Consider the following 26,519-nt stretch of genomic DNA (forward strand, 5'->3'; position numbering starts at 1 on the left):
GTCACTTCCTTAAGAACTCCGGGATGAAGATTATCAAAACCTGGAGATTTTTTTCCACCTCTAATCCCATCAATTTCCCCAAAACCATTTCTCGAGTAATGCTGATTTCCTTCAGCTCCTCACTAAAACTTGTTCCTCTCAGAACTTATGGTACATTATTCATATCTTCCTTTGTGAAGACAGAAGCAAAGTATGAATTAGGTTCCTTGGCCATTTCTTTGTTCCCCATTATGAATTCTCCTGTTTCTGACTCGAAGGAGCCTATATGCATTTTTGTCAATCTTTTTCTCTTTACACACCAATAGAAACTTCTACAGTCAGTTTTTATGTAGCCTGCCAACTTATTTTCACATTCTGGAGGCGATTCTCCCCAGAGTGCTGAATTGGCAAGAAAACTGGTGTAAATCCCAACTGTTTTTCTCAGTTCAGCTTCAGACCCGAATCCCCGCACTCTGCAATGCAGAGGTCCCAGTTGTGAATCTGATTAAAAACCCAGAGGGTGGGGCCTATTCACACCGGAGTTTGACAGTTCCAGAACCCTGAGCATGTGCAGTGACTCCGATCTGTCAGTCTCCTGTTTGCTGGCCAGCTCGATCACTGGCCAGCCCGGGACCCTCGCCCTGCTGCCCTCCACCTCCCATGGCCCAATCACCCATCCCAGAGCACCCTGATATCCTGTCCCCCTCCTTCCCCAGCAGTAGCAAATCCCCCCCACCCCAGTAGATACGTGCCTGCTGACCCTTTCCTCCCTGGAAGGCAGAGCCCCCTCGGCAGACCACCCTCCCCAACCTGTCCCGATCGCTGGCCTCCCTCCAGTCCCGACCGATCCCAATGCAGAGTAGCAGGGGGACTCATCACCACCACAGATTGTCCTCTTGGCCCTGCCCACAAAAAGCTCTGCCTCTTTGCATTGCCAACTCAGACCTGCCTCCTTGCCCCTTGGGCTCAGCCACCCTACTTGCGGGGAACTAGCGGGAGCCCCCCACTGGAGTGATGGGGGGACAATAGGATACCCGGGGGAAGGTTGGTGGGGGGTCTGGTGCCCCCTGGGCATGGGCACCTTGGCAGTGCCCAAGGGGCAAAATACCCATGCCCAGGGAGCAACTTTGAAATGCCCACGGGGCATTGGGCAATGCCAGAACATCTACCTCCTCAATCCTATCAACCTACATCATGCAGTCCTCCACAAAAACATGGCCCCTCTCCTTAGTGAACACTGAAGAAAAGTATGCATTCAATGCCTTACCTATCTCCTCTGACTCTATGCACAATTTCCCACTACTATCCTTGACTGGCCCTAACCTCATCCTGATCATTCTTTTATTTCTCACGTAAGAGTAAAAAGCCTTGGGGTTTTCCTTTATCCGACCCACCAAGGACTTCTCATGCCCTCTCCTAGCTCTCCCAAGCCCTTTTTTAACTCATTCCTAGCTACCTTGCAAGCCTCAACTGAACCTTGTTTTTTCATCCTCACATACACTTTTTCCTCTTAACAAGACATTCAACCTCCTTTGTGAACCATGGTTCCCTCACTCGGCCATTTCCTCCCTGCCTGACAGGGACATACCTATCAAAGACACACAGTATTTGTTCCTTGAACAAGCTCCACTTTTCGTTTGTGCCCTTACCTGACAGTTTCTGTTCCCATCTTATGCTCCCTAATTCTTGCCTAATCCCATCATAATTACCCTTCCCCCAATTATAAACCTTGCCCTGCCGTGTGACCCTATCCCTCTCCATTGCAATAATGAAGGATACCGAATTGTGGTCACTATCTCCAAAGTTCTCTCCCACAAACAAATCTAACACTTTGCCCAGTTCATTACCCAGTACCAAGTCTAATGTGGCCCCACCTCTTGTCCGTTTATCCACATATTGTGTCAGGAAACTTTCCTGCACGCTCTGTACAAAAAGTGTCCCATCCGAACTATTCGACCTATAAAGGTTCCAATCAATATTTGGAAAGTTAAAGTCACCCATGATAACTACCCTGTGACCTCCACACCTATCCATAATCTGCTTTACTTTAAACCCTCCCCAGAGATCGAGGAAAGTATGCCCACCAGCACCCCCCCCCCAACACCCCGAGCCCCCTTCCACCCGAGGACATCAGCCCCGGTCCTTCCCAGGTGTAACCTGTCCAGTTCGTACAGGTTCTACCTCTCCTAGAATCAGTCCCAATGCACTGGGAATCTGAAACTCATCCCCTCGCACCTTCTTTTCAGCCATGTATCTATCCTGCTGTTCCTACTCTCACTAGCACGTGGCACAGGTGGTAATTCTTAGATAGCTATCTTTGATGTCCTTACTTTTCAGCTTGCTTCCTTGTGCCCTATATTCTGTTTTAGGACCTCGTCTCTGTTTTTATCTGTGTCATTTGTACCAACATGTTCACGATCACTGGCTGTTCACACTCCCCCTTCAGAATGTCCTGCAGCAGCTCTGAACAGCCTTGACCCTAACATCAGAGGGGAACACACTATACTGGAGTCTCATTTGCGGCCAGAGAAATGCTTATCTATCCCTGTACAGCTGAGACCCCTGTAACTATTGCATTCTCACAGTTTTTACTCCTCCCCTCTGCAGTAGGACCAACCATAATACAACAAATTTGCCTATTGCTATTTTCCCCCGAGAGGCCATTCCCCTCAACAGTATCCTAAACAGTTCTTCTGTTTTGCAGGGGAAAAGTCACATGAGATTCCCGCACAGCCTGCACTGCCCTCTTGCTCCAGTGGTCACCCACTCCCTTCCTCGCTGAAGATCCTGAGCCTGCGGAGTGACCACCTCTTTATACATGCTATCCACAATACTCTGTGCCCTGTGTATGCTCCACAATGTCCCCAGCTGTCACTCCAGCTCTGAAACATGAAGCTGCAGCTGGAGGCACTTCCTGCACATGTGGTGGTCCTGGGCACTAGAAATGTTACCAGCCTCCCACATGGAGCACAAGGAGCACACCATGGCTTGAAGCTCACCTGCCATGTCTTACCCTTTTAAATAGTGCTTTTGGAAGATATTTGATATCAGATTATATCCAATTCCCTTGGGCTCTTCATTCCTGCTACCTTCTCATCTGTCAATCATAAAAGCAACCTCTGAAACTATAAGTGATAAATTATTAAATACTTATCTGACCTTACTACTTATCAATCCTCTGTTTCCTTGTGTCAGTTAGAAAATGAGGAGAAAAGCAGGAAGCACCTCTTTCCTCTGCTCCAAATTCCCGATATCCTCCCCCTGACTCTGGCTGCATCTCACTCTGGATGAGGTCTCTCCCATAGGTCCTGTGCGTGCTCACTAATTTGTTTCACTATAAGATTCTGCTTCTGTTTGTAAATCCCACGATCCCATCTGTCTTACTAACTACTTTCTCAACCTGCCCTGTCTCCTTCAATGATTTATAGACATATACGCCATGTCCCACTGCTTCTGCACCCCTTTTAAAATGTTTTCCTTTAATTTGTTCCTGCCAATTTTTTTCTCCTGCCAAAGTACATCGCTGCACTAAGGTTTTTCTGATGTGTGTCTACCAGTTTAATTGTTGAAAGAAAACATCTCTTTTCACAGCTGAAGACACAGCTCGCCCGACGTTTGGTGCTTTGAGTTCGATGATGGACAGCAATCAAACATCAATGGATACCACTGGCAGCGCAGCGGGTGGAGACGATGATAGTGAGTCAGCAAAAATGTACAGATGTTAAATGAGAGTTTGGATTGGGGAATGAGTTTACAGAAAGGTCATGTCTCGTGTGATGGTGGACCCCATTAGTCACTGACTGCCAATTGCAAAAATCCCCATTTATACAACCCTTTGTTTCCTATCTGATAACCAGCTTCCTATCCATCTCAAGACACTGCCCGTAACCCCATGCACTTTAACTTTACATATAGTAGTCTGCTGTGTGAGACCTTGTTGAAGACCTTCTGGAAGTCTAAATAAACCACATCCACTGGTTCTCCTCAGTTAACTCTACTCGTCACTTGCTCAAAGAATCCCAATAGATTCATCAAGCATGATTTCCCCTTTATAAATCCATGCTGACTTTGTCTGATTATACCACTGCCTTCTAAATGATGAGTTATGAAATCCTTGATAAAAGACTCTAGCAACTTCCCTAGTACTGACGTCAGGCTTACTGGTCTATCGTTCCCTGTTTTCTCTCTATCTTCCTTTTTGACTAGCAGGCTTAGATTAGTTACCCTCCAATCTGTAGGAACCAGTCCAGAAATGACCACCAATGGATCCATTATTTCCAGGGTCACTTCGTTAAGAACTCCGGGATGAAGATTATCAAAACCTGGAGATTTTTTTCCACCTCTAATCCCATCAATTTCCCCAAAACCATTTCTCGAGTAATGCTGATTTCCTTCAGCTCCTCACTAAAACTTGTTCCTCTCAGAACTTATGGTACATTATTCATATCTTCCTTTGTGAAGACAGAAGCAAAGTATGAATTAGGTTCCTTGGCCATTTCTTTGTTCCCCATTATGAATTCTCCTGTTTCTGACTCGAAGGAGCCTATATGCATTTTTGTCAATCTTTTTCTCTTTACACACCAATAGAAACTTCTACAGTCAGTTTTTATGTAGCCTGCCAACTTATTTTCACATTCTGGAGGCGATTCTCCCCAGAGTGCTGAATTGGCAAGAAAACTGGTGTAAATCCCAACTGTTTTTCTCAGTTCAGCTTCAGACCCGAATCCCCGCACTCTGCAGTGCAGAGGTCCCAGTTGTGAATCTGATTAAAAACCCAGAGGGTGGGGCCTATTCACACCGGAGTTTGACAGTTCCAGAACCCTGAGCATGTGCAGTGACTCCGATCTGTCAGTCTCCTGTTTGCTGGCCAGCTCGATCACTGGCCAGCCCGGGACCCTCGCCCTGCTGCCCTCCACCTCCCATGGCCCAATCACCCATCCCAGAGCACCCTGATATCCTGTCCCCCTCCTTCCCCAGCAGTAGCAAATCCCCCCCACCCCAGTAGATACGTGCCTGCTGACCCTTTCCTCCCTGGAAGGCAGAGCCCCCTCGGCAGACCACCCTCCCCAACCTGTCCCAATCGCTGGCCTCCCTCCAGTCCCGACCGATCCCAATGCAGAGTAGCAGGGGGACTCATCACCACCACAGATTGTCCTCTTGGCCCTGCCCACAAAAAGCTCTGCCTCTTTGCATTGCCAACTCAGACCTGCCCCTTGCCTCTTTGGCCCTGCCCCCTTGCCCCTTGGGCCCAGCCACCTTGGCATGGCCCACTGCCCAGTGGGCATTGCAAAGCTGCTCCGTGGGCATGGGTATTTTGCCCCTTGGGCACTGCGGAGGGGTCACTGAAAGCTTATCGAAACAAGTAGGTTGCAAGGATAATCTTGGTGAAGGGGTTTACAGGAGGAATTTCAGAACATAGAACCCAGTTGATTGAAGGCATGACCTGTATTAGTGATGGATGTGACAGATGCCAGACTTGGAGGGATACAAGAATTCTCAGAGGGTTGAGGCATCAACAGGGTGGATAGTCAGGGGCTTTTTCCAAGGGTGGAAGTGTCAAATACAAGGGGGCAGAGGTTCAACGTGACCACCAATGGATCCATTATTGTGCCCCCCACCACCCTTCCCCCTGGGGATCCTATTGTCCGCCCTTCACTCCAGCGGGGGTCTCCCGCTAGTTCCCCGCAAGTAGGGAGTTACTGTAAACCCCGGCGGACTGAAATACTCCTGGTGGAATGGGAGATGCTATCAGGCCCAGAGAATTCCATGCCTGTTCAATAATCACAGTTAAAATACATTTGAAAAAGATTTAAATCACTTACCTCTCTTCCCACTGGTTTCCTGCACAGTCCCAACTGCGTCTGTTCTCTGGCTGTGGGAGAAGCGCACGCATCGGAAACGCACGTACAAATCCCACAAAATGTATAACACACAATTCTCCCATCCCAATGTGCCAAAAACATGTATATCCGGATGGGAGAATCGTCCCCTCTATTTTTCCCTTCTCAATCAATCCCTCATTCCCCCTTTACTGAATTTTAATCCTCCAGATCTATTTGTTTCTCATGCCAATTTGAATGCTTCTTCCTTGAATCTGATACTATCTCCAATTTCCCTTGTCAGCCATGATTTGACCACAATTCCCTTACCACTCTTGTGCTAAACAGGAATAAATAACTTCTGGAGTTCACCTATCCGTTCTTTCAATGCCTGCCATTCCTTATCCACTGCCTTTCCTTTCAGTAATGTTTCCCAATCCATCATGGTCAATTCATGCCTCATACCATCATAGTTACCTTTCTTGAGATTCAGGCCCCTGGTCTCAGACTCAACCTTGTCCACCTTGACAAAGAATTCTCCCATATTATGGTCACTCATCCCCAGTGGTTCTCTCACAGCTAGATTGCCAACTAATCGTTTCTCACTGAACAGTCCAAGATGCCTGTTCCCTTGTTAGTTCATCAACATATTGCTCCAGAAAACTAGCCTGTATGCACTCCAGAAACTCCTATTGTACTGTGACTAATTTGACTCTCCCAATCTATATGCAGGTTAAAGTCACCCATAATCACAGATGTTCCTTTAACACATGCATCTCTGATTTCCTGTCTAATACTTTTCCCAACATTACCACTGCAGTTTGGTGGTTTGTGTACCAATGTTTTTGCCTGTAGGTGTTTCTTAACCCAACCAACCCACATCACCTATGCTAATATCTATCCTCAATATCGCATCAATATGTTCCTTAATCAACAATGCAACTCCACCATCTTTCCCTTTTTGTCAGTCCCTCCTAAACGTTGAATAGCCCTCAATGTTTAGTTCCCCTCTTCGGTCACTTTGGAGCCACATCTCTGCAACGCAAACGATATCATTCCCCTTGACATCTATCTGTGCGACTAAGTCATCCTGTTTGTTTTGAATGCATTCAGGTAGAAAACTTTAAGATGAGCACTTTCAACATTTCTTCTTCTGTTCCTGCATTTTTTACTGTGTCCTTATCTGACTCTGGCCCTTTATTTCTCTACCTATCACTTTTCCAATTCTCCTTGATATCTTTTCCTCTTTCTCTTGAAACCTGTTACTCAGAATCCTTAAGTAGATTACCACCCACATCCCACCCCCTCACCATCTTAGTTTAAACCCTCCCCAGACATCGAGGAAAGTATGCCCCAACCCCTCACCCCAAGCCCTCCCCCCTCCACCTGAGGACATCAGCCCCGGTCCTTCCCAGGTGTAACCTGTCCAGTTCGTACAGGTCCTACCTCTCCTAGAATCAGTCCCAATGCACTGGGAATCTGAAACTCATCCCCTCGCACCTTCTTTTCAGCCATGTATCTATCCTGCTGTTCCTACTCTCACTAGCACGTGGCACAGGTGGTAATTCTTAGATAGCTACCTTTGATGTCCTTACTTTTCAGCTTGCTTCCTTGTGCCCTATATTCTGTTTTAAGACCTCGTCTCTGTTTTTATCTGTGTCATTTGTACCAACATGTTCACGATCACTGGCTGTTCACACTCCCCCTTCAGAATGTCCTGCAGCAGCTCTGAGACAGCCTTGACCCTAACATCAGAGGGGAACACACTATACTGGAGTCTCATTTGCGGCCAGAGAAATGCTTATCTATCCCCGTACAGTTGAGACCCCTGTAACTATTGCATTCTCACAGTTTTTACTCCTCCCCTCTGCAGTAGGACCAACCATAATACAACAAATTTGCCTATTGCTATTTTCCCCCGAGAGGCCATTCCCCTCAACAGTATCCTAAACAGTTCTTCTGTTTTGCAGGGGAAAAGTCACATGAGATTCCCGCACAGCCTGCACTGCCCTCTTGCTCCAGTGGTCACCCATTCCCTTCCTCGCTGAAGATCCTGAGCCTGCGGAGTGACCACCTCTTTATACATGCTATCCACAATACTCTGTGCCCTGTGTATGCTCCACAATGTCCCCAGCTGTTGCTCCAGCTCTGAAACATGAAGCTGCAGCTGGAGGCACTTCTTGCACATGTGGTGGCCCTGGGCACTGGAAATGTTACCAGCCTCCCACATGGAGCACAAGGAGCACACCATGGCTTGAAGCTCACCTGCCATGTCTTACCCTTTTAAATAGTGCTTTTGGAAGATATTTGATATCAGATTATATCCCATTCCCTTGGGCTCTTCATTCCTGCTCTTTGTTACTACTACATATAACCTTCTCATCTGTCAATCACAAAAGTGACCTCTGAAACTATAAGCAATAAATAGAATCATAGAACCCGACAGTGCAGAAAGAGGCCCTTCGGCCCATCGAGTCTGCACCGAACACAATCCCACCCAGGCCTTACCCCCATATCCCTACACATTATACCCATTAATCCCTCTAACCTGCGCATCCCTGGACACTAAGGGGCAATTTCTTAACATGGCCAATCAACCTAACCCCACACATCTTTGGACTGTGGGAGGAAACCAGAGCACCCGGAGGAAACCCACGCAGACACGAGGAGAATGTGTAAACTCCACACAGACAGTGACCCAAGCCAGGAATTGAACCCAGGTCCCTGGAGCTGTGAAGCAGCCGTACTAACCACTGTGCTACCGTGCCGCCCATTAATTATTAAATACTTACCCGACCTTACTACTTACCAACCTGCTGTTTCCCTGTGTCCTTACTACTGCGGCAGGGCAAGGCCACTCTTAGAATTTAAAAGTTAGAAAGTGAGGAGAAAAGCAGGAAGCACCTCTTTCCTCTGCTCCAAATTCCCGATATCCTCCCCCTGACTCTGGCTGCATCTCACTCTGGATGAGGTCTCTCCCATAGGTCCTGTGCGTGCTCACTAATTTGTTTCACTATAAGATTCTGCTTCTGTTTGTAAATCCCACGATCCCATCTGTCTTACTAACTACTTTCTCAACCTGCCCTGTCTCCTTCAATGATTTATAGACATATACGCCATGTCCCACTGCTTCTGCACCCCTTTTAAAATGTTTTCCTTTAATTTGTTCCTGCCAATTTTTTTCTCCTGCCAAAGTACATCGCTGCACTAAGGTTTTTCTGATGTGTGTCTACCGGTTTAATTGTTGAAAGAAAACATCTCTTTTCACAGTTGAAGACACAACTTGCCCGACGTTTGGTGCTTTGCGTTTGACGATGGACAGCAATCAAACATCAATGGATACCACCGGCAGCGCAGCGGGTGGAGACGATGATAGTGAGTCAGCAAAAATGTACAGATGTTAAATGAGAGTTTGGATTGCGGAATGAGTTTACAGAAAGGTCATGTCTCGTGTGATGGTGGACTGACAGTTGTGATGTAGTTAAGATTCCAGTGTTGACTCAGGAAGCAGTCAGATTTATTGAATTTGTGATATCACTGATTGGTATTTATTGGATGGTTTGGAAGCAATAGAATGCTTCAGGGGGTAGTTAGTGCACCACCCTACTGTGAACATGGAATGACGGAGAGGTCAAACTGTGCGAGAATTGCATTTCCTTTTGTTTCAAGACAAGAGTGAACTTTAACTCTGGAATTTGACTTTCTTCAGGTCCCTGTCCACAGATCCATAGCAATTACCCCCTGAAACATGGTAAATGTCTTAAGTTTTTACTGTGGGTGTGTGAGGAGAAAGACCTTAATACCTCTTCAGTTGGAACAGGGGTTCAACCCTGTGCTGTTTGAGTTAATCTGACCCACACGCTCACCAGCTCATACACACACCCCTTCCACCCCACCCTGCTGGGGGAATGTTTCCAGCTGCCATGGTGGGATTTGAACTCACTTCCTCTGAATTATTTGTCCTGCATTAACAGCCATGAGCCACACACTCTGTTCATTGCCCTCTCAGGAACCTGCACTCAATCACATTACAGGATTGAACCTCATTTAAATGTTAGAACTATAAATGTCTGTGTTTGGAACTGAGCAAATGAGTGACAAAGTGAGTGGTACTGTGGAACCTTCATATCGACCTGCCGATCAGTCTTATCCTTTTGATTATCCTGATCGTCATCACGATAGGCATAAAATGTGAGAAGAAATTCCATTCCCTCCACTGCCTTCTTCATGGTAATCTTCCTTTACCAAGATTAACATACAGAAAAGTAATAAATAGTTTCACACAGCTCCCTGAGACAAAGGAAGAGGCTTCCACTGCTTTACAGAATGCCATCATTCCAGATTAATGACATTTCATTCTAAGTTTTTCAACTAACTCAATTTATCTGTCTGCAGATGTTTCCAGATGTTCTGAGTATTTCCAGTAGTTTCTGACTTTATTTCAGATTTCCAGCATCTGCAGCATTTTACTAGCACCTGTTGGCCAATAGCAGCATGTCCATTAGTTCAATATGTTAATGTACAATTGCTGAATAAGAACTTTTATTCTTTCATTTCTTCCTGTGTGGTAGCTGAGCTGACCGAGGATAGCGATGAATCGGATTCCGATGATTCAGATACTGATACCACTGATGGTGAGTAAGCAAAAGTGCTAATGTTCAACGAGGTGAGTTTACAGGGAGGCTGTGCCTCAGGATGAGTCAGGAAGTAGTCATCATTTGGCATAACCCCCGGATGTTGACTTTGCAGGATCAATGGGGCTTGCTTTCCCACTGCCCTTTCTGGTGCTGAAGTCCATGCCAGGTGGTCTGCCACTTTTGCGTTTTGAAGATTAGGCATTGCATTCAGCTGAATGGTTGAATTCAGCTCAAGGCCATTTCAGAATCAACCACGTGACTGCATATCTGAGTCACGTTGAGGACAGACCAGGCCGGATGTCAGAAGGAGGAAAGCGATGGCCAAGTGGTATTATCTATGACTCTATGACTTTATTGCTGGCCTGTAAATCCAGAAACTCAGCTACTGTTCTGGGGATCTGGGTTCGAATCCCACCACAGCAGATGGTGGAATTTGAATTCAGTAAAAAATATCTGGAATTCTGAATCTAATGATGTCCATGAAACCATTGTCAATTGTCGGAAAAACCCACCTGGTTCACTGATAGGGAAGGAAATCAGCCACTTACCTGGTCTGGTCTACATTGGCTCCAGAGCCATAGCAATGTTGGGGACTAGGATGGGCAATAAATGTTGGCCAGCCAGCTACGCCCATGTCCCATGAATGAATAGAGATAAAGAAATTCCTTCCCGAATAGATGTTCATGAACCAGTTGAGTTTTCGTACTTGCCAAATGTTTCATGGTCACTATTAGTGAGACTAGCTTTAAATTACAGTTTTATTCATTTATTTCACCAGGATCTGAAACTATGTCCGCACATCATTAACCTGGGCCTCTGGATTCCTAATCCAGTCACATTACCACAGATAGAAATGGAGGTGGTCAAAAATGGCATCAATGTCTTTATTATACTATGTATATCGGGCGGAATTCTACTGGCTCCTAACAAAATTGCGCGAGAACTGAGATATCAGGATCATGCCCGTTTTCTGAGCTCTCGTGATCTTACGAGAGCTGGATTTAGGCAAGGTCAGCCTCTTGCCAGAAGTGGACGAGAGGCTGAATAACTTACTGAAATTTATTCTCATCTTCATTACCATTTTATTAACAAGAATTGTCCAGGCTCACTTGCCTTTGTGGACTTGCTGGGAGAGGTTCTCTCCAGTGAGTTCTCTCCACCTACTTCTCATGAATGGGGAATAGTTGTGTTGGCCTCGCTGGTAGAACTGGAGGCCACTCAGGCTCCCGAGAGAAGCTGAGGGCAAAGGGAAGGAAGGGGGGCTGCTGCCTGTGATAGGATCATGGGGGGAGAAGGGGACCCTCTGCCATTCTGCTGGTGATGGGATTGGGGAGGAGCAGGGTCGGGGCAGGGGCTCATTGCTCCTCTGTAGCTCCAGTCATTGAGGGGGAGGGGACGTGATCAGTCTTGATGGCTGGGGAGGGCAGTGGGGCCTGCATTTCTGGGCAGTGTGGGGCTCGCGCTCAGCGCTGGGCCCCTGTAATTGTGGGTGAAGGGAATGCGGGAGTTTGTTGAGCCTGACTGCAGTAGCAAGGGTCTGAGAGCTCTCTCTCTCTTTGTTTGTCAGGCCCCTGCTGTTGCTATGAGGCATGTGCAGAATTAGCAGTCTACACAGGCGACGGTGCAGAGGGACCTCGGGGTCCTTGTGCATGAGTCGCAAAAACCCAGCTTGCAGGTGCAGCAGGTGGTCAGGAAGGCAAATGGGATGCTGGCCTTCATAGCGAGGGGGATTGAATATAAAAGTAGGGAGGTCTTGCTGCAGCTGTATAGGGCATTGGTGAGGCCGCAGCTGGAGTACTGTGTGCAGTTTTGGGCGCCGCACCTGCGCAAGGATATTTTGGCCCTGGAGGGAGTGCAGAGGAGGTTTACTAGGCTGATACCGGAGTTGAGGGGATTGAGCTATGAGGAGAGGCTGAATAAACTAGGCTTGTACTCGTTAGAGTTTAGAAGAATGAGGGGAGATCTCATTGAGACGTATAAGATGATGAATGGGATGGATAGGATAGAGGTGGAGAGACTCTTCCCGCTCAAAAAAGACAGTAGGACTAGGGGGCACAGCCTCAAGATAAAGGGGAGGCGGTTTAGAACGGAGTTGAGGAGGAACTTCTTCACTCAAAGGGTGGTGAATCTCTGGAATTCTCTGCCCGTTGAAGTGGTGGAGGCTGCCTCGCTAAATATTTTTAAGAAGCGGGTTGATGGGTTCTTGATAAGAGAGGGGATTAAGGGTTATGGGGAGAGGGCGGGAAAGTGGAACTGAGCCACAACAGATCAGCCATGATCTTATTGAATGGCGGGGCAGGCTCGAAGGGCTAGATGGCCTACTCCTGCTCCTATTTCTTATGTTCTTATGTACACATGCACAATAGCTCCCCCCTACAGTTGCTGTTGTGCATGTGCAGGTACAGAGGCCTACGCATGCACAATAGCTCCCTCTGCAGGCTGGCTGGTGAATTAAGCCCAATCCATTGCCTGCAGCAGCTAGAAATGGCCAATCCCATATTTTCAATTCTAAGCCCTTATGGTTGGGAGTAAAATCTTGCCCCAAAAATGGATCAGGAACTCTCCCATTTTAGGCTAGCTGGAAACTTTGAATCATTCTCATAAAATTCCACCCATCACTTCAAATGCACTGCAGCAATTCACCAAACCTCCTTAAACAGCATCTTTCAAACACATGTCTACTACCCTCTGGAAGGACAAGGGTAGCAGATACCTGGAACTATCACCGTCTGGAAAATGTGAGCAAAGAAGTGTGTTTGGCAGCCTCACTGGTGAGTTAGTCAGGAATCAAATAGTACAAAGAACAACACAGCACGGGAAACAGGCCCTTCGGCCCAACGAGCCTGTGCACTAGTCCATAAGTAGCTGCGATGAGGGGACGATCTAACATTATAACCTGCCTTTGGCATCTACATTTTAAATAAACTATCAGAAAGCAGAACAGAGATTTCAGGTGGGAAACTGAAGTATTCACAGTACAGGATCACCCTGCTCCAACTGCAGTGCCCATCACCCTTAGAACAGAACAATTTGTTTCATGTCGGGTAAACTGCAACAGATGTGGTAAGTGGAATAATTTTGCCAAATGCTGAAGATAGAAGCCAGAATTGCCTCCCCAGCTATCGGAACATGTCAGCCTGTCTGTCCTCCAAGGTTAGAAGCATCAGCAAAGTGAACAAACTCAAACTCAGACGAAGGGCCCGAACGACAGAGTCTCCAACAACACTTCACTGCAGGACTGTGACCGCTGTCACAGAAAAGGGTGGGATCTTCACCACCCTCAGCATGACTTGCAGCAATACCAGACTGAAGGTAAGGATTTACACTGGAACAAAGTAGAACATATTGTCTATCTCAATTTACAGGAGCCAGACCCACATGCAGCACCCAGTACCCAGGTGAACCTCATGGCCTCTGCCCACAACTATCCACACTGTCGGTGTCCACTGCACACAGTTGACCAGGATGTAAAATCTTCAGGACAGCATTACACTGGGACTCATCCAGCTTGGTCCGCAAGCGCATGCTTTATCACACCAGGTCCCAGAAATGATAGAATACAAACACCTCGTCAGCTGTGACGCCATTGGTAGCTGTCAGTTGTATACCACATAAGACTAGATGATTTAGTGCCACCAACAGTTGGTGTTCCGATAAGATTACAAGTAGCCACTCACAGAAAGTAGCCAATCAGTTGCATTGGATATCAGTGCTGATGTGATAACCCCCTTGAGTTCCATGGGGAATCTCTCATGGATCTCTCTATGGAGCTCATTGAATACAAGTTCCCTTGGTAACAGGCAGTGGCCTGCCAGGTAAACCTCATCAGCTGAGCTCTTTACAAGGCAGACACCAGGAGGGATCCCCAGAACTATTGTACTGGTTGGGACTTGTGTCTGTAACCATGGAATTTGATTTGATTTATTATTGTCACATGTATTAGCATACAGTGAAAAGTATTGTTTCCTGCGCGCTATACAGACAAAGCATACCATTCATAGAGAAGAAAAGGAGAGAATGCAGAATGTAGTGTTACAGTCACAGCTAGGGTGTAGAGAAAGATTAGATTAATGCAAGGTAAGTCCATTCAAGAGTCTGACAGTAGCAGGGAAGAAGCTGTTCTTGAATCGGTTGGTACGTGACCTCAGACTTTTATATCTTTTCCCAAGGAAGAAGGTGGAAGAGAGAACGTCCGGGGTGCGTGGGGTCCTTAATTATCTGGCTGTTTTGCCGAGGCAGCGGGAAATATAGACAGTGTCAGTAGATGGAAAGCTGGTTTGCGTGATGGATTGGGCTGCATTCGTGACTTTTTGTAGTTCCTTGCTATCTTGGGCAGAGCAGGAGCCATACCAAGCTGTGATACAACCAAAAAGAATGCTTTCTATGGGGCATCTGTAAACGTTGGTGAGAGTTGTAGCTGACATGCCAAATTTCCTTAGTCTTGTTGATTAAAGAAGATATTGACACGATATTGAGGAAAGATATAAGCATAGACGATGTGGAATCTGCATGGATCGAGTTTAAAAGCACCAACGGGCAAAAACATTGGTGAGGTTGGTAGACAGACCAGCAATCTGCATTGGTAATGTTGGGAAAAGCATTAGACAGGAAATCAGAGATATATCCTTAAAAGTTGGTAAGTGTCATAGCTGACATGTCAGATTTCCTTAGTCTTCTGAGAAAGTCGAGGTGTTTGGTGGGCTTTCTTAACTATAGTGTCAGCATGGGGGGACCAGGACAGGTTGTTGGTGATCTGGACACCTAAAAACTTGAAGCTCTCGATCCTTTTTACTTTGTCCCCATTGATGTGGACAGGAGCATGTTCTCCTTTATGCTTCCTGAGATTGATGACAATTTCCTTCATTTTGTTGATATTGAGGGAGAGATTATTGTTTCTGCACTAGTTCACGAGATTCTCTATCTCGTTCCTGTAATCTGTCTCATCATTGTCTGAGATTGACCCGCTATGGTGGTATCATCAGCAAACTTGAAAATTGTGACTTTAATTTGTATTAATCTTTCCCACTTGGGCTTTCCGAGTTATTATAACTAGGTGTCATAACTCTTATAGACTAGGTCACAGATTGTAATTTCAACAGTACAGAAAAATGGCATGATCCAGATACACATTGACCCAGTTCTGACCTCATCACCCTTTGGAACAGGTGATGGTAGACAGGCCAAAGTGCTTTTTTAATTCATTAATGGGATGTGGGCATCGCTGGTTTGGCCAACATTTATTGTCCATCCCTAATTGCCCTTCGGAATGCTGTGCTGAGCTGCTTTCTTGAACAGTTGCAATCTCTGATGTGTAGGTACACCCTCAGTGCTGTTAAATAGGGAAATCCAGGAATTTGACACAGCATAAGTGAAGGAACAGTGATATCTTTCTTAGTCAGGATGGTGAGTGAGTTGAAGGGAAACCTCCCAGGTGGTGGTGGTGTTCCCAGGTATCTGCTGCCCTTGACCTTCTAGATTGTATTGGTCATAGAACATAGAAAAACTACAGCACAAACAGGCCCTTCAGCCCACAAGTTGCGCCGAACATACCCCACCTACTAGGCTTATCTATAACCCTCTATCTTACTAAGTCCCATGTACTTATCCAAAAGTCTCTTAAAAGACCTGATCGAATCCACCTCTACCACCACCCCCGGCAGCCGATTCCACGCATCCACCATCCTCTGAGTGAAAAACTTACCCCTGATATCTCCTCTGTGCCTACTCCCCAGCACCTTAAACCTGTGTCCTCTTGTGGCAGCCATTTCAGCCCTGGGAAAAAGCCTCTGAGAATCCACTCGATCAATACCTCTCATCATCTTATAAACCTCTATCAGGTCCCCTCTCATCTTTCGTCTCTCTAAGGAGAAAAGGCCGAGCTCCCTCAACCTATCCTCATAAGGCATGCTCCCCAATCCAGACAACATCCTTGTAAATCTCCTCTGCCCCCTTTCTATGGGTTCTACATCCTTCCTGTAATGAGGTGACCAGAACTGAGAACAGTACTCCAAGTGGGGTCTGACCAGGGTCTTACACAGCTGCAGCATTATCTCCTGTCTCTTAAACTCAATTCCTCGATTGAAGAAGGCCAGTACACCATACGCCTTCTTACCCACATCCTCCACCTGCGAAGCTGATTTGAGAGTCCTGTGAACCCAGACCCCAAGATCCTTCTGATCTTCCACACTGCTAAGAGTCTTATCCTTCATATTATAATCTATTATCCCATTTGACCTGTCAAAATGAACCACACATTTATCCACGTTGAAGTCCATCTGCCACTTCTCCGCCCAGTCTTGCATCCTATCAACGTCACGCTGCAACTTCTGACATCCCTCCAGACTACCCACAACACCACCAACCTTCGTGTGATCGGCAAACTTAAACGCCCTTAATGTTGACGAGTCCACTACTGTTGCAGGCAGGGCATTCCATGTCCTTACTACTCTCTGAATAAAGAACCTACCTCTGTCATCTGTTCTATATCCATCACCCCTCAATTTAAAGTTATGTCCCCTCGTATTAGCCATCACCATTTGAGGAAAAAGGCTCTCACTGTCCACCCTATCCAATCCTCTGATCATCTTGTATGGTTCTATTAAGTCACTTCTTAACCTTCTTCTCTCTAACAAAAACAGCCTCAAATCCCTCAGCCTTTCCTCATAAGACCTTCCCACCATACCAGGCAACATCCTGGTAAACCTCCTCTGCACCCTTTCCAATGCCTCCACATCCTTCTTATAATGCGGTGACCAGAACTGTACGCAATACTCGAAGTGTGGCCACACCAGAGTTTTGTACAGCTGCAACATGACCTCATGGCTCCAAAACTCAATCCCGCTACCAATAAAAGCTAACACACCGTACGCCTTCTTAACAACCCTATCAACCTGGGTGCCAACTTTCAGAGAGCTATGCACATGGACACCGAGATCTCTCTGCTCATTCACACCACCAAGTATCTTACCGTTAGCCCAGTACTCTGTATTCCTGTTATAAAGTGAATCACCTCACACTTTTCCGTATTAAACTCCATTTGCCACCTCTCAGCCCAGCTCTGCAGCTTATCTGTGTCCCCCTGTAACCTGGGACGTCCTTCCACACTGCCCACTGTGCAGGCTCCACATAGAAAGCGACCTAAGGCCAGAATTGAACCTGAGTTCCTAGTACTGTAAGGCAGCAGTGCTAACCACTGTGCTGCCCATCTCCATGAATGGTATGTTTTGTCTGTATAGTGTACAAGAAACAATACCTTTCACTGTATGTTAATACATGTGACAGCAATAAATCAAATCAAATCAAAAACTCAGGAGACACTCCACGACACACACATGGCACCAGCAGAGACTCATCATAAACAACATTCAGCTCAGGCTGTGTTCAGGTTCTGCTGCGGCCCTAACCTGAAACTAACATGAATGTTACCCTCCTGCAATGCGGATTAAGAAGCAAAGTGTACTTTGATTGAGATGCTCAGAGACCTACATAGAACATAGAACATTACAGCGCAGAACAGGCCCTTCGGCCCACGATGTTGCGCCGACCAGTTACAAAAACAATGACCCACTAGCCTATACCAATCCCTTTTCGTCCATAAACCTATCCAGAGATCTCTTAAACGCCCCCAAACTAGACGCATCTACAACTGCAGCAGGCAGGGCATTCCAATCCCTCACCACCCGCTGGGTAAAGAACCTACCCCTGACATCCGTCCTGTAGCTACCCCCCCTTAATTTAAAGTCATGCCCCCTCGTGCTAGCTTTCTCCATCCGAGGAAAAAGGCTATCACTATCCACCCTATCTAAACCTCTAATCATCTTATATGTTTCAATAAGATCCCCTCTTAGCCGCCTTCTTCCCAACGAAAACAACCCTAGATCCCTCAGTCTCTCCTCATAGGACCTCCCCACCATACCAGGCAACATCCTAGTAAACCTCCTCTGCACCCTCTCCAACGCCTCCACATCCTTCTTGTAATGCGGGGACCAGAACTGCACACAGTACTCCAAGTGCGGCCGCACTAGAGTAGTGTACAGTTGCAACATTACACTGCGACTCCTAAATTCAATCCCCCTACCAATAAACGCCAAGACACCGTACGCCTTCTTGACAACCTTATCTACTTGATTCCCAACTTTCAGGGATCTATGTACACACACACCTAGATCCCTCTGTTCATCCACACTATTCAAAGTCCTCCCGTTAGCCCTATACTCGACACATCTGTTGCTCCTACCAAAGTGAATTACCTCACACTTCTCCGCATTAAATTCCATCCGCCACCTCTCGGCCCAGCTCTGCAACCTATCTAAGTCTCCCTGCAGACTATGACACCCTTCCTCACAATCTACCACACCTCCAACTTTGGTGTCATCAGCAAATTTACTAATCCACCCAACTATACCCTCATCCAGATCATTAATAAAAATTACAAACAACAGTGGCCCCAAAACAGATCCCTGAGGCACACCACTCGTAACTGCACTCCATGATGAATATTTACCATCCACCACCACCCTCTGTCTCCTATCTGATAGCCAATTCCTGATCCAACTTCCTAGATTACCCACAATCCCATACATCTGCATTTTCTGCAGAAGCCTACCATGGTGAACCTTATCGAACGCCTTACTAAAATCCATGTATACCACATCAACTGCCTTACCCCCATCCACCTCTTTGGTCACCTTCTCAAAAAACTCAATAAGGTTAGTAAGGCACGACCTACCTGCTACAAAACCATGCTGACTATTTCTAATCAATTCATTACACTCCAAATAACTATAAATCCTATCCCTAATAATTTTTTCTAAAACCTTGCCCACAACAGAAGTAAGACTCACCGGTCTATAATTCCCGGCAAAGTCTCTGTTCCCCTTCTTAAACAATGGGACAACATTCGCTATCCTCCAATCCTCCGGGACTACACCAGAGACCAATGACGACCTGAAGATCTGAGCCAGAGGCTCTGCAATCACCTCTCTAGCCTCCCAGAGAATCCTAGGGTAGATCCCATCCGGACCAGGGGACTTATCTATTTTCAGCCCCTCAAGAATTTCCAGCACATCCTCTTTATCAACCGTAATACTGTCTATTTTACACCCCTGCAACCCAATGTCCTCCTCAGCTATATTCATGTCCCCCTGCGTGAACACCGAAGAGAAATATTGGTTCAATACTTCTCCAATCTCCTCCGGTTCCACACACAACTTCCCCCTGCTGTCTGTAACTGGCCCTAATCTTGCCCTGACCAACCTTCTGTTCTTGACATACTTATAGAACGCCTTAGGATTCTCCTTAATCCTATCAGCCAAAGTCTTCTCATGTCCTCTTTTAGCCCTTCTCAACTCACTCTTCAACTCCCTCCTAGCCAATCTAAAGCTTTCTAGTGCACTATCTGAGCCCTCCAATCTCATCCGAACATAAGCCTCCTTTTTCTTTTTAACCATCGACTCAACTCTTTTAGTGCACCACCTGGCCCTCTAACCTGCTCAGACAGTCTGCATCCAGGTCAAACATGGCTAGGACAAGTTGGTAGTGTTACACAGGAACCAAACAGTCATGTAATAACTTCAGCTAGTATGCACCACGGACATAACTGTCTTCACCTCTAACAGGTATCAGAATCAGGACCAACAGATACCATAGCATTCCAGTCATCTGACCTATTACACAGTCCCCTATACCAGAGGACACGCAAACTCTTCCAGAGGCTAATGCAAGGAGTCCTGCACCCGCTGAGCACCCTGACTGAATGCTCTCCATTGATGGCACCAGCCTGAGAAAGTCTACAATCCAGCAACCGGCATAACCACGCGCTCAGGGTAACCAAGGAAATCCAATACAAGGGATGGGATTTATTGCCCAACTCACCACATTGGGTGAGAGACGGCCTGCTATTGGCCAGTGCCAAGATCTTCTGGTCTTGCCGTTTTCAACGGAATTTCCCATTGAATGGAGTCCTCGCCACCATGAATCCTGCAATGGGGTGTGCCGTTGGCGGGACCTGACAATCCCACTGGCGTGAATGGTCAGTAAGTTCCAGCTAAGTTTCCAGATACAAATTGCCATCTATCCTAGAACTGACCTTGGAGTCTCATCTTTTGAGAATGAAAAGGATGGGGAGAGGAGACGCAATGAGCTGTGTACCAGCTGTAACATGCCTCACTGTGTGTAAGTAGTTATGTACCATTAGCCTGTTGAACTTGTTTGTTATAAAGTGGTCTGATCACAGTTTCTGTTCAAATAAACTGTTATATCTCAGTGCCACCAGTTGTTCCAACTAAATGGGAAAGATGTAGAGTGATGACACGAGTATGCAGTTACAGAAAGGGTCATGTGTGTGAAGCATGGGAGTTTTCCCTGGGTACATGGGCAGAGCACAAACATGAAGTAGCTGCTGAGCTGGTGAATAAACTGCTGTGTGTTATGAGTCCTTGTTTTCATTGCTTCGGGAACCCAACACATTTACAGGCATGATGGATTTGGAGCTATATCCACCTCCTGGAAATAAAGGAGACCGAGGATCCATTGGAAATAAAGGGTGCAACCATTCGTATGTTCCAAGACAGGAGGGAGAGAGTCACCCATTTCTTACTCTTGTCTTCCCTCATTGTAGCACATAACCTTTTCTTGCAGTATTCTGCAGCTTTAACAAGAGGGGTGTGTGGGTGTTGGATCTCTGGAGGTGATTGATGAAGTGGAACCTCAGGAATGAAAGAGGGCATGCGTATTTGACAGGGTGATGGTTACTGACTCTGCCCATTTTCAGGTGCTATTACCTATTTTCATTAATGTTCACTGAGTCAGCAAAAGATATGTTGAAAAATTATCAAAGTACCTCCTGAATAATGCTTCTGTGGGAGCAGTTCTTCAATTTATTAATGTATAAATGTTGAATGAGAACTTCTCTGTTTCCTCCCTTTTCATAGATGATTCCAGTGATGAGTGTCCGATGGATGATAGCGTCTGTGAGTCAGCTAACGTATTAATGTTAAATCCTTTGCTTCAGAATGAGATTAACTGAAAGATTCTGTTTCTATTTATAAATTCTTGTCTCCCTGCTTTCTCGACCTGTCCTGCCACTTCCAATGATTTATGTACAAATACACCAGGTCCCCCTTTCTGCACCCCCTTCAGATTGCAATCCTTTAAATTGTGCTGTCTTTCCTCAATTTTCCTGCCAACCTGCGGGACGTCACACTTGTTCTCATTAAAATATACCCACCACATGTCTGCCTATTCTACATTTAAATGTTGAACGTAAACTTCTCTTTTCACAGCTAGAGATCCAACTGAGCCAACATCCAATTCCCCAAACCAGGATTGTGATGATTCAACAAGGGGCAACAGCAATAATCCACCTGGTGGAGACGACGATGACAGTGAGTCAGCCAAACTACTAATCTTCATAGAGTCATAGAAACCATACAGTCCAGAAGGCCATTCGGCCTATCATGTCTGCACCAACTCTCTGAAAGAGCATCTTACCCATCCAATCCAGTAACCCCACACACTTACTCTGCTAATCCCCCTAACTTGCATATCCTGGGATAATAAGGAGCAATTTAGCATGGCCAATTCACTGAACCTGCACATATTTGGACTGTGGGAGGAAACTGGAACAAAGAACAAAAGAAAGTACAGGATAGCAACAGACCCTTTGGCCCTCCAAGCCTGTGCCGATCATGCTACCTTTACCATCTGCCCTTATTCGGTCCGTATCCCTCTATTCCCTCCCTATTCATGTATGCATCCAGATGCCTTTTAAATATTGCTATGTGCCTGCTTCCATCACTTCTTCTGGCAGTGTGTTCCAGGCATCCACCACACTCTGTGTGAAAAACCTCCTTTACGCATCTGCATTCAACTTTCCCCCTCTCACCTTGAACCTGTGTCCCCTTGTAATCGACACATCCACCTTGGAAAACAAGCCTCTGACTATCCACCCTGTCTATGTCTCTCATCATTCTGTCGACCTCTATCAGGTCTCCCCTCAGCCTCTGTCTTTCCGGTGAAAACAATCCTACTTTATTCAACCTCTCCTCATGGCCAACATCCTTGAGACCAGGCAACATCTTTCTTTGCACTGTTTCCAAAGCCTCCACATGCTTCTGGGACTGTGGTAACCAGAACTGCACACAATACTCCAAATGCAGCCGAACTAAGGTTTTAGATAGCTGCAACGTGATTTCCCAACTCCTGTATTCACTGCCCCGGGTGATGAAGGCAATAATACCACGTGCCTTCTTAATCACCTTGGCCATCTGTGTTGTCACTTTTAGTGGACCTGCACACCCAGATCCCTCTATATGTTAACGTTCCTAATGATTCAGCCATTTACAGTATAATTCACACCTAAATATGATGCTCCAAAATGCATCATCTCACATTTGTCCTGATTAAACTCCATCGGCCATTTCTGTGCCCAAGTCTCCAATCTATCGATATCCTGTTGTATCTTCTGACAATCCCCGGCACTATCAGCAACTCCACCAACCTTCCACAAACTTACTAATCAGACCACCCACATTTTCCTCCAGATCATTTACATGTACGTCAAACAACAGACCTTAGAACTGATCCCTGCAGGACACCATTAGCTGCAGATCTCCATGTCTTCAGGAACACCTACAGAAACCTGCTCAGACGTAAGGAGAACATGCAGTCAGAAACAGGGGAACTTCTCATGGGGAACACAGAAATAGCTGACCAACTAAATGCATACTTTGAACAAAGAACAAAGAAAATTACAGCACAGGAACAGGCCCTTCGGCCCTCCAAGCCTGCACTGACCATGCTGCCCAACTGAACTAAAACCCCCTACTCTTCCAGGGACCATATCCCTCCATTCCCATCCTATTCATGTATTTGTCAAGACGCCCCTTAAAACTCACTATCGTATCTGCTTCCATTACCTCCCCTGGCAGCGAGTTCCAGGCACCCACCACTTTGTGTAAAAAACTTGCCTCCTTTAAACCTTTCCCCTTACACTTTAAACCTGTGCCCCCTGGTAATTGTAATTCTTCCACCCTGGGAAAATGTTTCTGACTATCCACTCTGTCCATGCCTCTCATAATCTTGTAGACTTCTATCAGGTCGTCCCCCAACCTCCGTCGCTCCAGTGAGAACAAACCAAGTTTTTCCAACTTCTCCTCATAGCTAATGCCCTCCATACCAGGCAACATGCTGGTAAATCTTTTCTGTAATTTCTCCAAAGCCCCCACATCCTTCTGGTAGTGTGGCAACTAGAATTGAACACTATATTCCAAATGCGGCCTCATTAAGGTTCTATAAAGCTGCAACATGACTTGCCAATTTTTAACCTCAGTGCCCCGGCCAAGCATACTGTATGTCTTCTTGACTACCTTCTCCACCTGTGTTGCCACTTTCAGTGATCTGTGTACCTGTACACCCAGGTCCCTCTGCCTATCAACACTCTTAAGCGTTCTGCCATTTACTGTATATCTCCTATCTGTATTAGACCTTCCAAAATGCATGACCTCACATTTGTCCGGATTAAACTCCATCTGCCATCTCTTCGCCCAAGTCTCCAACCGATCTACATCCTGCTGGTTCGGACCCCAGCCATTCAGTCCATATATTTATGATTTAGATGTGGGAACTAAATATAGTGAGTGGGATTTTATGGCCTCACTTGTCCCAAAACTATAAAATCCCACTCGAGGTCAACCGACGTTCCCACGGTCCACCCTCGCCCGTTCCGATTCCCATGGCGGACAGGGTGATAAAATTCCAGGAAATATCTCCGCATCTGCAGATGACACAAAGCTGGGTGGGAGAGTGAGCTGTGAGAAGGATACAAAGATGCTTCAGCCTGATTTGGACAAGCTGATTGAGTGGGAAGATGAAAGGCGAATGCAATATAATTTGGATAAATGTGCGATTATCCACTGTAATAGCAAAAATGGGAAAGTAGGTTACTATCTAAACAGCCATAAACTAGGAGAGGGGACTGTATAACAAGGACACAAGGGAATGTATAACAAGGCCTGGGAAGATGAGGAGAAATGTCTTTATACACAGAGAGTGGTCAGACTGTATTTTGCTCATTGAGGCCAAAATATTGTGGGTGTGATTTTCCTAAAGAGTTCCAAGAGCTAAACTTGCAGGAAAACTGATGTAAATCATGATTTTTTTTTCAGTGGGAGTTCAGACTCGAATCTCCCACACTGTGCAATGCAGAGGTCACAATCAGGAATATCATTAAAAGCTCGGACCGGAGGCTGACTGTTCCAGAACTCTGCGCATACGCAGTGGCCCCGATCTGTCAGTCTGCAGCCCGGGACCCCCGCAGTGCTGCCCCTCCACCCCCCCACAGCCTAGTCACAGCCCCCCAATCATTCCTGAGCCAGCTCCAACCCACTGGGGTGTTCTCGATTGCTCCCCCATCTCCCATTTCATTCCATTTCTGAAAGTGGGGAGCTAGTCTGAAGTCTGCCGGAGTAATATTGCACTGACGAGGTGGGAGATGCTAGCGGGCCCGGACTAAAGCCTTTGGGCCCCCTAATCATATTTAAATAATATTAAAATAAGATTTAAATCATTTACCTGCTGGTCTCCAGCGTGTTCCCGACTGCACCGGATATCTGGGGCTCAAAGATACACGTGCGGTAGGAATGCACGCGCAAATCCCACGAATCAGCCCACACGGGATTCTCCCAGCCCACCGCGCTAATCACCCCCTATATGTTGTCAAGAAGCAGTTAGATATAGTTCTTGGGGTGAAGGGGATCAAAAGATATGGTGGGAAGGTCGCCTCAAGTTATTAAGACCATAGTCCATAAGATAATGGAACAGAATTAGGCCATTAGGCCCATTGAGTCTGTGTTGCCATTCAATCATGGCTGATGTGCTTCTCAATCCCATTCTCCCGCCTTATCTCCATAACCCCTGATCCTCTTATCAATCAAGAACCTATCTATCTCTGTCTTAAAGACACTCAGTGATATCCACAGCCTTCTGCAGCAAAGAATTCCACAGATTCACCCCTCATCTCAGTTCTAAAGTGTCACCCTTTTACAGGGATCCTAGTCTTTCATACTAATGGAAACGTCTTCTCCACGTCCACTCTATCCTGGCCTTGCAAAATCCTGTAAGTTTCAATGTGATTCCCCCCATCCTTCTAAACTCCAACGAGTACAGACCCAGAGTCCTCAACCGTTCCTCATATGACAAGCTCTTCATTCCAGGGATCATTCTTGTGAACCTCCCCGGATGCTTTCCAAAGTCAGCATATCCTTCCTTAGATACAGGGGCCAAAACCACTCACAATACTCCAAATGTGGTCTGACCATAATGAATAGGGGATCAGGCTCGAAGGGCTGTGTAGTCTCCTCCTGCAACTATTCTCTATGCAAACTCCACACAGTCATCCCAGGGAGAAATTGAACCCAGGTCTCTGGTGCTATCACTGTGCCACTGATAACCATATAGATACCTATGGTGCAAAGTATAATATAACTTCATGTCTACCATCCCTCATTCATCTGCAGCAGTCATAATGGATTTAAATCTCCATTGTGGCCGATTTCCACGATTAACAGGAATGGGTAAATGTATTACTAATTCTTGCTGAGTGCAATTTAATATCCTGAACTGTTATTTACAAAATTCAACTTGAGCCACACATAGCTGAAAGAAATGCTGGACGTTTTTACACGTGATGTGTTAACGTACAAATGCTAAATGAGAATTTATATTCTTTCTCTCTTTTCACAGCGGAATCAAGTCACGATGAGCCTCCTCAGCGCAGTAACAGTAAGTCACTAATTATCAACCTGAAGGTTCAGAATGGGCAATCAGTTCAATGAAAAGCTGCGTCTCATGTGATGGTGAGCTGAAGGGGCCATCACGGCTGGCCATTGAGGGCTCAGGGGGAGATAGGGCTGGCCAAGGGGGAAGAGGGGAGATCGGGGCTGGCCAAGGGGGAAGAGGGGAGATCGGGGCTGGCCAAGGGGGAAGAGGGGAGATCGGGGCTGGCCATGGGGGAAGAGGGGAGATGGGGGCTGGCCATGGGGGAAGAGGAGAGATGGGGGCTGGCCATGGGGGAAGAGGGGAGATC

Source organism: Carcharhinus amblyrhynchos, chromosome 2 (assembly GCF_965287045.1).
Source record: "Carcharhinus amblyrhynchos chromosome 2, sCarAmb.v2.hapA, whole genome shotgun sequence".
Classification (NCBI taxonomy): Eukaryota; Metazoa; Chordata; class Chondrichthyes; order Carcharhiniformes; family Carcharhinidae; genus Carcharhinus; species Carcharhinus amblyrhynchos.